The sequence below is a fragment of the Neomonachus schauinslandi genome, chromosome 5, assembly GCF_002201575.2.
Source record: "Neomonachus schauinslandi chromosome 5, ASM220157v2, whole genome shotgun sequence".
Classification (NCBI taxonomy): domain Eukaryota; kingdom Metazoa; phylum Chordata; class Mammalia; order Carnivora; family Phocidae; genus Neomonachus; species Neomonachus schauinslandi.
Window position 1 is genome coordinate 7,998,388 of NC_058407.1, and position 14,084 is coordinate 8,012,471.

The window sequence follows — 14,084 nt, forward strand, 5'->3', positions numbered from 1 at the left end:
AACTACCTTGACCTGGAAGTTTCGATGTCCCTCTAGGAAAGAGCCTAGGAGCTGAGTCTTGAGTGACTCAGAGTGGCTATCCTGGTAAACCAAACCAAACCAAACAAACAAGCAAACAAAAACAAAAGGTCCTCTATGAAATAATTGAACAACTCTTTAGCTCTGTAGTCCAGGCATAGGTAAGGGGAGGCACAGCAAACACCATGAAGCCCAAGCCCTGGGCTATGGGCACTGGTGATCTGGTGATGTGGCTTACTGGGGAGCTAAACATGTGGCATCACTTGGTGACAAGAGATAGTCTGGGGTGGTGAGATCATTAGAAGCATACAAAGTAGCAAACCCAGTGTTCCACACACTGCCAACCTGAAAAACATCTCCTTCCAAAGGACCTCAGGTGCATCTCCATGAGACACAGGTAGAATATCTGCCTTGTCCTCCTACCTGCAGCCTCATTGCAGGTTTATTCTTTGCACTACTACTTTGACCCATCTTGGCATAAATCAAAGTCAGAACAATTTCAGGATTGTGAGTTTGAGCCCCGCATTGGGTACAGAGATTACTTAAAATAAATCAATAAATAAAAATTAAAAAAGAATTGATACTTTGGCAAACAAAGGGTTAATCAATTTAATCCACAGAGCTCTTGCATGTGGATAAGGAAAAAAAAAATAGAAAAGAAATTGGATGAAAAACTCACAAAACAATAAACAGTGGTGACTGACAAACCCAAAGGTGACTCCCCCAAATTCCCACCTCCTGATGTTCATGCCTCTGTGTAATCCCCTCCCCTTATGTGTGGGCAGAATCTGTGACTTGCTTCTAATCAACAGAAGTGGCAAAGGTGATAGGATATCACTCCCAGATCAATTGGGTTATATAAGACTGCATCAAGACTTAGCCAATTAGAGAGTCAGATCAAGAGATTCTCCTTGCTGGCTTGATGGAGTAAGCAGCCATGTGGAGGAAGCCAAGTGTCAAGAAACTGTGAGTGGTCTCCAGGAACTATAGGCCAATAGCCAGAAGCAACAAAGCTGGGGCCCTCAGTCATACTGCTACAAGGAAATGAATTCCGCCAACCATCTGAATGAGCTTGGAACCAGATTCTTCCTCATTCAAGCCTCCAGATGAAATGCAGCCCTGTCAACACCTTGCATGCAGCCCTGGGAGAACATGAGCTGAAGACTCAGCTAAGCAATGCCCGGACTCCTGACCTGTATAAACTGTGAAATAATAAATGTCTGTATTGTTTAAGCCACTAAATTTGTGGTAACTTGTTATGTAGCAATAGAAAAATAATACAAACGGGACTACTTTTTCAAAAATGCAAATGTATTTTTAAGCAGGTAATATATCAACAAGGTTTAACACTTTAAAAGGTGTATTTTGGGGGACGCCTGGGTGGCTCAGTCGGTTAAGCATCTGCCTTCAGCTCAGGTCATGATCCCAGGGTCCTGGGATCGAGTCCCGAATTGGGCTCCCTGCTCCGCGGGGAGCCTGCTTCTCCCTCTGCCTCTGCCTCTCTCTCTCTCTATCTCTCATGAATAAATAAATAAAATCTTTAAAAAAAATTTTTTTCTGAAAAAATAAAATAAAATAAAATAAAAGGTGTATTTTGGGACACCTGGCTGGCTCAGTTAGTGGAGCATGCGACTCTTGATCTTGGGGTCATGAGTTTGAGCCCAGTGTTGGGTGTAGAGATTACTTAAAGTAAATAAATAAAATGTTTAAAAAAGAAAAGGTTGGGGCCCCGGTGGCTCAGTTGGTTAAGCGACTGCCTTCGGCTCAGGTCATGATCCCAGGGTCCTGGGATCGAGCCCCACATAGGGCTTCTTGCTCAGTGGGGAGCCTGTTTCTCCCCTGCTTGCTGTTCCCCCTGCTTGTGCTCTCCCTCTCTCTCTCTCTCTGTGTCAAATAAATAAATAAAATCTTAAAAAAAAAAAAAAAGAAAAGGTATATTTTTCCTTCTGCTCTTGTCCCCTAGTCACTTAGTGCCCCACCCCAGTGACAATCTTTATCCCCAGTTTCTTGCATATGCTTCCAGAGCAAAGCAGTGCATATTTGAGCAAATAAATTTATATCTCTTTATATTTTTAACTTTTTTCTTTTCATCTAAATGGTATACATATGCTCTTCTGAACTCTTATTTTTTTTTAATTGTGACAGACAAGGCCACCTGGGTGGCTCAGTCAGTTAAACATCTGACTCTTGATCTCAGCTCAGGTCTTGATCTCAGGGTCGTGAGTTCAAGCCCGGCTCCCCACTGGGCATAGAGCCTACTAAAAAAATAAAAATAAATTAAAAAAGAAACTATTCTCGGGGAGCCTGGGTGGCTCAGTCGTTAAGCGTCTGCCTTCGGCTCAGGTCATGATCCCAGGGTCCTGGGATGAAGCCCCACATTGGGCTCCCTGATCAGCAGGGAGCCTGCTTCTCTCTCTCCCACTCCCTCTGCTTGTGTTCCCTCTCTCGCTGTGTCTCTCTCTGTCAAATAAATAAATAAAATCTTAAAAAAAAAAAAAAGAAACTATTCTCTAAACTGTGATATACCTCATACATACATAGGAATGTGTGAAATATATATATATATATATACACATACACATTTAAAAAACAAAGCCAACATTGTGTAACGTCAGGCAGGCCATGAAATGAAATATAGCCAGTCTTTAGCAGCTCCGTCCATGGCTGTGTGGCCTCTCCTATTACATATCCGTTGCTTCTCAGAAGCATAACTGCTACACTGATTTCAGTCACTACCATCCCCTTGTCTTTTGAATATAGTTTTCCCTCCTGTGTACACATCATCAGACACTGTAGAATAGTTTTGCCCATTTTGACCTTTATATAAAGGAAATCATACTCTTCTTTTGTGATGGCTGCAACCCAGCCATGTTGATGCATGAAGTTGTGATTTGTTCATTCTATTGCTGTAGGGTTTTCCACTGTCTTAATAAATCACAATTTATTTTTCCATTTTACTATGGATGGACATTTTAAGGCTTTTCATTTTTATCCTATTAGGAACAGCTCTGCTCTGAACTGGTGCACATGGGCAAGGCTCTCTCAAGGAGTATGGGTCCTAGGACTGGAATTTCTGGGAGGGATATAGGGCATTCATTGCTTCAGTTTTTCTGAGCAGTTTACCAATTTACACTCCTGCCAGCCGTGCCTGAGAGTTCCTATCATCCCACATCATCGACAACATTTGGTATTGTCAGATTTCTTAATTTTATTTACTTACTTATTTACTTCTAAGATTTTATTTATTTATTTGAGAGAGAGAGAGAAAACACGAGTTGGGGGGAGGGACAGAGGGAGAGGGGAAACAGGGCTCATGTGTGAAATGACACATTCAAGGATAGTCAAGGTAACATTGTTTATAAGAGCAAAAGATTGAGGGCGCCTGGGTGGCTCAGTTGGTTAAGCGACTGCCTTCGGCTCAGGTCATGATCCTAGCGTCCCTGGATCGAGTCCCGCATCGGGCTCCCTGCTCAGCAGGGAGTCTGCTTCTCTCTCTGACCCTCCCCGCTCTCATGTGCTCTCTGTCTCAAATAAATAAATAAATAAATAAAAGAGCAAAAGATTGAAAACAGCTTCAATCCCCAATGGCTGAGGACTGCTTAAGTAATTTATGATACAAATTTACAAGGGAACACTAATGCAGATTTTTTTAAAAAGTTTTATATAGGCTGAAAAGGAATATCTTCCAAGATATATTGTTTTGTTTTGTTTTTAAAGATTTTATTTTTTGTCAGAGAGAGAGAGAGCACAAGCATGGAGAATGGCAGGCAGGCGAGAAGCAGGCTCCCCGCTGAGCAGGGAACCGGACGTGGGGCTCGATTCCAGGACCCTGGGATCATGACCTGAGCCAGACGCAGAGGCTTAACCGACTGAGCCACTCAGGTGCCCCGGCATATTTATTTATTTACTTATTCATTTATTATTTTTAAAGATTTTATTTGTCAGAGAGGGAGAGAACACAAGCAGGGGAGCAGCAGGCAGAAGGAGAAGCAGGCTCCCCGCTGAGTAAGGAGCTGGATGCTTCGCAGGGAGCCCTACCAGGGCCCAATCCCAGGACCCCAGGATCATGACTTGAGTGGAAGGCAGACTTAACTGACTGAGCCCCAGGCGTCCCCCAAGATATATTGTTAAGAGAGATAATAGTCAAGTGTCCCATACTATGTATAATATGCTACCACACCCAAAGTGAATATGCATATGTACTTGTATTTGTGTAGAATATCTTGGGAGGATGCTCAAGAAAATAGGTACAGTGGATGTTTGGGGAACCAGGGTGGAGGGAGACATTTTTTACCATACGTTACTTTGCACCTTTTGGATTTTCTACTAGTTGCATGTATTACCTATTTTTTTTAAAGATTTTATTTATGTATTTGAGAGAGAGAAATATAGCGCACGCGCGAGAGAGAGCATGAGCAATGGGGAGAGGGAGAAGCAGGCTCCCCACTGAGCCAGGAGCTCGACATGGGGCTTGATCCCAGGACCCTGGGATCATGACCTGAGCTGAAGGCAGATGCTTAACCAACTGAGCCACCCAGGCACCCCGCATGTATTACCTATTAAAAGTAAGTTAAATAATTTTAAAATGTATTGAGTTCCTATTATGGGCAGACCTGTGCTGATTCCTAGAGATACGGTGGTGAACAAAAGAGAGACCTTGCCTTGTGGAGCTCCCAGTCCAGTATGGGAGACAGTCACTGAAACCATCATTGTGGTGATCTGTGATGAGTGGACATTGAGCCACTTTGGAGGAAAGGTATGCATAGCAGGGACATCCATCAGAGTTTTGGAGGTGGGCAGGCAGCCTGACGTTTGCATGGGGAGCAGAAAGAAGAGGGAGCCAGCCCATGGAGGTGGCTGGCAGAGAGCAGAGGCCCCGGCAGAGGAAACAGCATTTGTGGAGGGAGAGTAGAGTTCTGTCCATTTGAGGAACTGAAAGAAGTTCAGCTAAGCCGGAAGTTCACACGAGCTGAGTCGGTTTTCAGAAAAAGCCACACTAGGACTATGGAGAAAGGATTGAAGAGGGCAAGAGTGGAGTCAAGAAGTCTGGTTAGGAAGCTTCTGTCGTCATTAGACAACAGAGGACCAGAGGCTGGATTAGGAGGGTGGCAGTGGGGACAGAAAGGGTGGGACAGATTCAAGAGACATTGAGAATGTAGAATCTACAAACTCACTGGTTGGATGATGGGTGAAGGAGGGAGAGGATCGTTATCATAGTAAAGACTAATATTTGGTAAGTACTTACTATGTGGTAGTACCTGCCCAGCACTTGCTGTGATTCTATCATTCAGTGACCTGGGGAGGTAGGTATGGCTATGATGAGTCTACAGATTTAAAGTCTGAGAGGGTGCAGGAACTTACTTGAGGACACATAGGTATTATGTGGCATAGCCAGCATTTGAAGCCATTTATCTGGCTGCCACATTCATGCTCTTAACCCGTCTCTCTCTCTCTTTTTAAAGATTTATTTTGCTTATTTTTGTGAGAGAGAGAAAGTGGGAGGAGGGGCAGAGGGAGAGGGAAAGAATCCCAAGCAGACTCCTGGCTGAGTGTGGAGTCCCACACGGGGCTCGATCTCATGACCCTGAGATTATGACCTGATCTGAAACCAACAGTTGGTTGCTTAACTGACGGAGCCACCCAGGCACCCCTCTTAACCCGGCTCCTAAAGGTGACTCCCAGCTGCCAGGTTTGGGCAACTCAGTGGTGAATGATGCTATTTATTGAGAGAAAACACAAGAGAGGAAGAAGGTTCAAGGAGGAAAATGGGCATCTGCCTCCTCTAGTTTAAGGTCACTGCAAGAAATGGGAGTAGGTAAGCAAAATAGGCAGTTTTATATCTACAAGTAGAGAAAGTTCTGGGCTGGAATTTGGGCCTCATCAGTATACAAATAGTGCCCGAGGTCAAAGGAGTGGATGAAACTAGACCTTGACAGAGTAAGAACAAAGAGCAGCCAGCCAGTAGAGGTTTTTTTTCCAGCAGGGAAGTCACATGATCAAATCTTGTTTATGGTAAGATAAGTCTGGCAACGGTGTGGAAGACTGACTGGGGAATCTTGGTAGCAGAAGAAGAACCTTGGAGAACTAGGTAGCAGAAAATTGAACACTTGCATTCATTCTTTCCTTTAGTTATCTTCCAAGCATCGCTAGACACTTTGTGTGACGTACCACCAAGCCCAGGAACACAGAGACAAACCAGACCCTGTCCTCGACCTCGTAGAACTTTGGGAGCTAGGGAAGAGTGAGGTTAGTGAGCCTTATGAGAAGGGGGGGTGGGGCGCACAGGTCACCGTGGGAACACAGAAGAGGAGGGAAAGGAGACTTAAATCCACCTTGGGCAGGGGGTTTCCCAACAGAAGATGTGACTGGAGGTAGGCCTTGATGAACAACTAAGTGTCCCCTCAATGAGTAACAGGCAGAGCCAGCAGGGTGGGTGAAGGTACTCCTACCTTAAAATCACTTCAGTAACTGCAAAGGGGTTCAGTGAGACTGGGGCAATGGGTGGCTGTGTGGGGAAGGAAGATGGATAAGGCTGGAGAGCTGGATAAGCTCCTGAAAATCTGGGTTCTTAACCAAGGAGTTTGAATTTTATCCTGAAAATAGTGGTGAGACATTGGGGGCAAGCAGGGAAATCGTGTGATCAGATTTGCCCTTTAGAAAGATCCCTGTGACTGCAAAGTGGAGAATGGGCAGGAGGAGGCCAGAAGACAAGCAAGGAGGATAGCTAGGAGGATGTTGCAGGAGAATAAGGAAATATTGGTTGCAGTGATACAGGTAGAACTATTAAGGATCTGAACTGAGGTATATGTACTATTCAGCTTTCTCTAAGTGATGCTGCGTAACAAACACCTTTAAAATCTCATGGCATATGGCAATCTATACTTATTTTTTGCTCATATAATAAGGTTGCAGTTTGGCTATCTCTCTGCTAGACTCGGCTACCCTTATCTTTTCATTTTGGAATCCAGGTTGAAGGAATAGCCACTATCTGGGACATTTTTTCATAGTGAAGGCCTAGAGCAAAAGTACCCCAGCCAAGCCCCACAACTGCATTTAAAACTCTGGTTGAGTGTGACAAAGTTCCCATATGCTCATATCCCATTGGCCAGAGCATATCGTGTGGCAAAATCCAAAGTCAATAGGCCAGGGAAACATGTTAAGGGTTGGAGAAAATGAATGCTTATGAACATATGGGATAGTTTCTAGCAACCGGTTGTTGAGGACAAAAAGGAAAAATGGATTTGATTTGGGATTTGGTGAGATTTGATGGATCTGCCAAGGATCACCTCAGGTAGCTAAACTGAAGGTGGTACCACTCAACAAGAAAAAGGATAGGGGAAAAGGAACCTTATAGTAGATAATGCCCAGCATCACATCTGCCTTCTTATGATCATGGTACCCTGGTTTTGCTTTTAGGGAACCATTCTTTCTCCACTCTCAACCATTATGCTTTGGGTGAAACTTCTACCCCCTTACCAAGGGTGCATGTGACCTCATCCTAAGCCAATGAGAACATACTGTACTCTTGAACACTGATCCGTTCAAGTGGAAATTCACAACACACACATGGCCAATCAGAGCCAGTGAGGCTCAATTTTAGGTCTTTAGTTTGTGGACTTGAATGAGAAAGGTAAAAATTCTGGCAGCATGAATGGAGTCAGCACAGAGGAAGTAGAGCAGGGAGGAGGTAGAAGAATGGTTTCTGGTGATATCACCTGAACTTTGACCAAGCCATATGTGGAACAACCCCAGGGAAATATTTTTTTTTCTTTTTTTAAAGATTTTATTTATTTATTTGAGAGAGAGAATGAGAGAGAGAGAGCATGAGAGGGGGGAGAGTCAGAGGGAGAAGCAGACTCCCTGCCGAGCAGGGAGCCCGATGCGGGACTCGATCCCGGGACTCCGGGATCATGACCTGAGCCGAAGGCAGTTGCTTAACCAACTGAGCCACCCAGGTGCCCAACCCCAGGGAAATATTAATTCTAAGCATCAGAAACCTGGAGGAAAAAGCTAGAGAAAGAGTAGTTCATGGAGGTCAGAATCGTCCGAGCAAGAAATAATGAGGGATTGAATAAATCAGTGGCTTTGGAAATGGATGGAAACACTGAAGCATATCTGAAGACCATGGAATTCGTTGGCTCACAGCATTTGGGGGGTAGTGGAAAGAAAGGTGAAGATGATGACATGCTAGTATATAGTGAAGAATATTTGGGGAGATGGTGAAAGCATTGAGGTCAAGAATACAGAAAGTGGGGGCATACTTGAGGGTCAAAGAACAGGTTCCATTTTGGACATGTTAAACTTGAGGTGCCTACTGCAGATAGAAACACTGACATGGAGCATGATAAATAGGTTGAGAACAGGGATGTAGGCATGGAAAATGTCAACGTATAGTTAAGAGTTGCAGCTAAGGGGTAAAGGAGCTTTCCCAGAGAGCGCTGATAAAGATGGAATGGAAGAGGGTCATGGACCTTGGAGAAGCACACCCATTTAAGGAGCTGGCAGTGAATGCAGATCGATGAAAAGCTGGAGAGGCATGGTCATGGAGAAGGGAAGGGTGAAGGGCTGCAGAAGCCAAGGAATTAGGGAGTCCCCAGCAGTAGGGGGTTTTCATAACACTTCCCTCTCCCATGCACTCTACATCCAGACCACTGGCAAAGGTAATCAATCTTATTTTAAAAACGTGTCTCGGGCGCCTGGGTGGCTCAGTTGGTTAAGCAACTGCCTTCGGCTCAGGTCATGATCCTGGAGTCCCGGGATCGAGTCCCACATCGGGCTCCCTGCTCGGCGGGGAGTCTGCTTCTCCCTCCGACCCTCCTCCCTCTCGTGCTCTCTGTCTCTCATTCTCTCTGTCTCAAATAAATAAATAAAATCTTTAAAAAAAAACAACAACAAAAAAACGTGTCTCAGATACCTCTACTTATCTCCATCCCCATTCCCAGCATGTAGTCTAAGCCACTATTTTGCCTACATTACAAGACTTCACTGGTATCCCTGCTTCTACTCTTGCTCCATTTCAAATCCATTCTCCACACAAAAGCCAGGGTGAACTTCTAGAAATCTAAATTGAATCATGTCACTTTACAGCTCAAAACCCTCCGAAGGCCTCCTACTGCTCTTAGAATGAAGCCCATAGGTGACAAGGAACCACTGGAGGGCTTTAAGTAGGGGGATGACACAATCAAATTTGAGAATTTGGAAAGCATTTTGGAAAGTCACTCTAAGAGCTGGGTGGAGGGTAGAGAGAAGAGGAGCAGAGAGTACAGTGAGGAAGCTGTTGCGTGGTGACAGAAAATGAGAGGGGATGGGTTTGAGGAATATTTAGGCAATGGAATCTATAAGGTTGGTGGTTGACTGGCTGGTTACATGTGTGGTTGAGGTTTCCAGTTAGGGGACACTAAGTGCCATAACCAGTAAAAGGAGACAGGGAGATGAGGCAGTGATGCATCAGGCAACGAGCTGTACAGGGTGGACACAAACTGGTATGACTTAAAATTCAAGGTCACCCCTCTCCCCATTCAACAATGCTGAGAACATTACTGAGCATCTCTGGTCAGCTCTCTTGCCCACTCTGCACAGGATGATTGCTAACCTTCTTTTGCTGTGTGCTCCCCTTGCCTTCCTCTTTCACTCTCAGGAGATGGCTTCACTTCCTACCTCACAAAGCAAAGATAAAGCTTCAGAAGCCAACTGGTTCACGTCCCTGCTACCAAATCCCCGTACCCGTATGCCTCTGGCCCCTATCCCTTCTTCCAGTTTCAGTAGTATGGCAGAATGAACCAAAACCTCCCGAGATTAGAAGAGAAATTTGAGAATCAGAGAAGATCTAGTTCCGAATGGGGCCCTTCTTCCCTGGTAGCTTAGATGGGGGCGTTTTCATACAATCATTTTTATGAAAAAAATCCCCAGGAGGAGAGCAAATACATTGTTGGGACCAAAAGACAAGGAAGTCTTTATCATTTCTCGAGGAACAAGGCAAAATCCTATCAATAAGAGGAAATTGGGTTTTTCTATATGACTAGACAGTATGGAGTTGGAAGAAAAGAAATCCTTTTTTTTTTTTTTTAATTTTAAGAAAAGAAATTCTATGGTGATAAGGTGAGTTTGCCCTTTGGTAACTGAAGAGTGAAACAGCTACAGCTACTACTGATACAGAGCAATCAAACCGAAGAGGAAATGCCTAACATTTTATACCCCTGTAAGAGTCCGGAGCTCCCTCTTGCCCCCAGTCGTCTTGGAAAGCAGTAGATGCCCAAGCAGAGGAAAGCTCCCCTGACATCCAGTGGGAATGGGCCAGAAGGGAGATGGTGTGGCTCTGCTCTCCTGCCAGGAGGGATGGGGAGTCTCAAGGGGCAGAGTGGGGCTCAAACTGAGAAAGGGCTTACAGAGGAAGCTCGCAGAAGAACCAGACAAGTGAGAGAAGGGAACGAGGGGGGATCCACAGGCCAGGAAGGGGAGGGCTTTACTCCTCCTGTCTCATTCTCTGGGTTTTCTTCCTCTGCCTTTAAGAGGCTGAGATCCCCACATCTCAGTCCCTGGCCCTCTAATACCACTCTCTATCCCCAGGCAGGCTATAAGTGCCATCTCTACATAGGTTCAGCAAGTGTTTGTTGAATGAGTCTGTGAATAAATGCAGGTGAAGATTTCTGGAGCAAGATGATATTATGGACTCAGTGGTGTCCCTCCCTAAATTCATGAAGTCCTTACTCCCAGTGTCTCAGAATGCAGCTATATTTGGAGACAAGATCTTCAAAGAGGTGGTTAAGTTAAAATGAGGCTGTAGGGTGGGGCCCTAGTCTAATATGACTGGTGTCCTAATAAGAGAAACAGATACCAGGGATTTGGGTACACAGAAAAAAAACCCTGTGAGGTCACAGAGGAGGCAAAGGTGATACTGTGAAGAAAGAAATATGCATTTGGTCTTTGTCCCCAGTTCCCGGCACAGAGTTCCTAAAACCCTTGGAATTTCCTGAGTAAGAGGGGTGAAAGGACCATCTTTTGTTATTCATAATTAGCCCCTTTCAACCGCACCGAGTTTATGCGAATGAGGTGACTCTTGGTGCACCCCCAGCCCCTAGATAGCTTCAGGATCCTCCCCTGCCAAAGGATCCAACCATGTGATTGGAGGGTTGGAACTTTCAGACCCACCCCATCCCCCACCCCTGGGGAGGAGAGAGGGGTTGGAGGTTGAGTTAATCTCAAGGGGCCAATAATTTAATCAATCATGCCTCTGTCATGGAACTTCCATAAAAATGCTAAACGATGGGTCTTGTAGAGCTTCTGGATTGGCAAACACATCAAGGTGCTGGGAGGGTAGGTAGTACACCCAGAGAGGGCATGGAAGCTTCAAGCCTGTCCTCCCATATCCTGCCCTATGCACCTCTCCCATTTGCCTGTCCCTGAGTCACATCCTTTATAATAAACAGATAATAGGAAGTAAAGTGGCCTTCCTAAGTGAGCCATTCTAGCAATTTATTGAACCTGAGAAGGGGGTTGTGGGAACCCCCAATTTATAGCCTCTATCAAAAGTACAGGAGGCCTGGGAATTGTGATTGGCTTCTGAAGTAGGGGGCACTCTCTCTTGGGACCCAGCCCTTAATCTATGGTGTCTGATGCTAACTCCGGGTAGTTAGTGTCAGAGTTGAATTGAATTGTTGGACGCCCAGTTGGTGTCCAGAGAGTTGGAGAATTGGTTTTTGGTGTAGAAAAACAACAACAACATACGTGTGATGTTATGAAAATTGTTTAGAGTGGCCCCCTGCAAAACGGAGAGCGGTCTCAGCAGACACCAAACCTGCCAACACCTTGATCTTGGACTTCTAGTCTCCAGAACTGTGAGAAAATAAACTTCTGTTGTTTAAGCCACTCAGCCTATGGTATCCTGTTATAGCAGCCCTAACGAATGAACACCGATGAGGAAGCCTTGGGACAGGAACCTGGGGAAGGACTGCAAGCTGATGGCAGCATGCAAGTTGGATATGTGGGGTCTCAACCCGAGAGTGGGGTCTGGGCTGGATAAAAAGATTGTTGGGCAAAGTGTGATATTAGTCTGTTGTCTCTGACTCCTATGGAGACCATGGGAAGTGAGAAGAAAGTCATTACCCTTTATATTCAGTCTGGGAGGATGCTGTTGGTTGACTTCCCAATGTTCGGGTCCCCCTTCCTCCTTCCAACTAGAAACTTGGTTTTGTTTGGGTCTTTGCACCTCCCCGGGCAGCCCATGAGAATCTTGGGAATCTGACCCCATTCCCAGCTCCAGCATTTGATCCTCTTTCATTTGAGCCAGCATGGGAAATTCATTTTTCTAGTGAGTGATTATTGCCAGAATTTAGGCTTAAGCTAATCGTCTCAAACCATTCCTCTGGTCACTGTCATGTTCTAGGGGTTGGCAGAGACTGTAGGTAGCCTCCAATATTCCTTCTTTCTGTAGAACTCTCAATATTGAGCCGGGCATTGGCCACCCTCCCCATAAAGACTACCTTTCCAGCACCACTTACAACTAGGTGTGGTCATGGAGTAAGTTTTGACCAATCAGATGTAGATATGATTGGTGAAGGCAAATTTGAGAAGTATACTTAAAGAGGGATATTGTAATTGTCCATTGCTGCATAAAAAAGTTGTCCCAAAGCTAAGTGGTTGGAAAACAACAAACATTAGTTTCTTGAAGTTTCGGTGGGATAGGAATCCAGGAGCGACTTAGCTGGGTGATTCCTTCTGGCAAGGCTATAATCAAGGTGTCAGAGGGGACTGCAGTCACCTAAAGGCTCCAAGAGAGGAGGCTTTCCTTCTGAGCTCACTCATGTGGCTCTTGAGCAGCCCTCAAAGGAAGGATCCATTTCCAAAATTACTAACATGGGGCTCTGTGCAGGACTGCCTCATGACATAGCAGCTGGATTTCCCCAAAGCGGTCATCAAGAGAAAGTGAAAGAAAACACCCAAGATAGAACCACCATCTTTTTATGAACTAGTCTTGGAAGTAACATCCGACTACTTCTCCTGTAGTCTATCCCTTACAAGCAAAGAAATAAGTCCTGCCCATGCTTGGGGAGAGAGGATTACACAAAGACGTGAATCCTGGGAGGCAGGGATAACTGGGCACCATTATAGAGGCTGCCCCCCACAGTGGGAATGTGCTCACCTCTTTACCTTTTTCTTCTGCCTGCTGACCAGAAAAAGAGAACTAGTGGCTGGAATTCAAGCAGCCATCTTGTACCATGAGGTGATCTTGGGAATGGAGGGTGTGAATAGCACAGCAAAAGGGTAGAAGGAGCGGTCCCTGACATTGTGGAGAGCCATTCCTGTGTCTCTCGGGTTTTATTTATCTTGTTTAAGCCATTGCTATTTTATACTTTCCATTTCTGGCAGCCAAACCTAATCCTACATGATCCAGGTCGTTAGTGTGGCCCTGGAAACTATTCTGGTTGGTAAAAGAACTGGTTTCCTATCATTTTTATGCTTTAGATATGATAATTACAAGGATTTGTTCTCTTTCATTCTCTCTTTTTTTATTTTTATTTTTAAAAAGATTTTATTTAGGGACGCCTGGGTGGCTCAGTTGTTAAGCGTCTGCCTTCGGCTCAGGTTATGGTCCCAGGGTCCTGGGATCAAGCCCCACATTGGGCTCTCTGCTCAGCGGAGAGCCTGCTTCTCCCTCTCCCACTCCCCCTGCTTGTGTTCCCTCTTTTGCTGTGTCTCTTTCTGTCAAATAAATAGATAAAATCTTTTAAAAAAAATAAAAGGATTTTATTTACTTATTTAAGAGAGAGAGAGAGAGAGCACATACACACAGATAGGGGGAGGAGCAGGGGAAGAGGGAGAAGCGGACTCCCCCCTCTGCTGAGCACAGAGTCCAATGCGGGGCTCCATCCCAGGACCCTGAGATCAAGACCTGAGCCAAAATCGGACCCTTAACTGACTGAACCCCCTGGGCGCCCCTTTCTCTTTTTTTAAAAGTATAGTTGATATACAATGGTACATTAGTTTCAGGTGTACAATATAGTCTATATGTTATATTATGCTCACTGCAAGTATAGCTACCATCTGTCACCACGCAACAATATTACAAT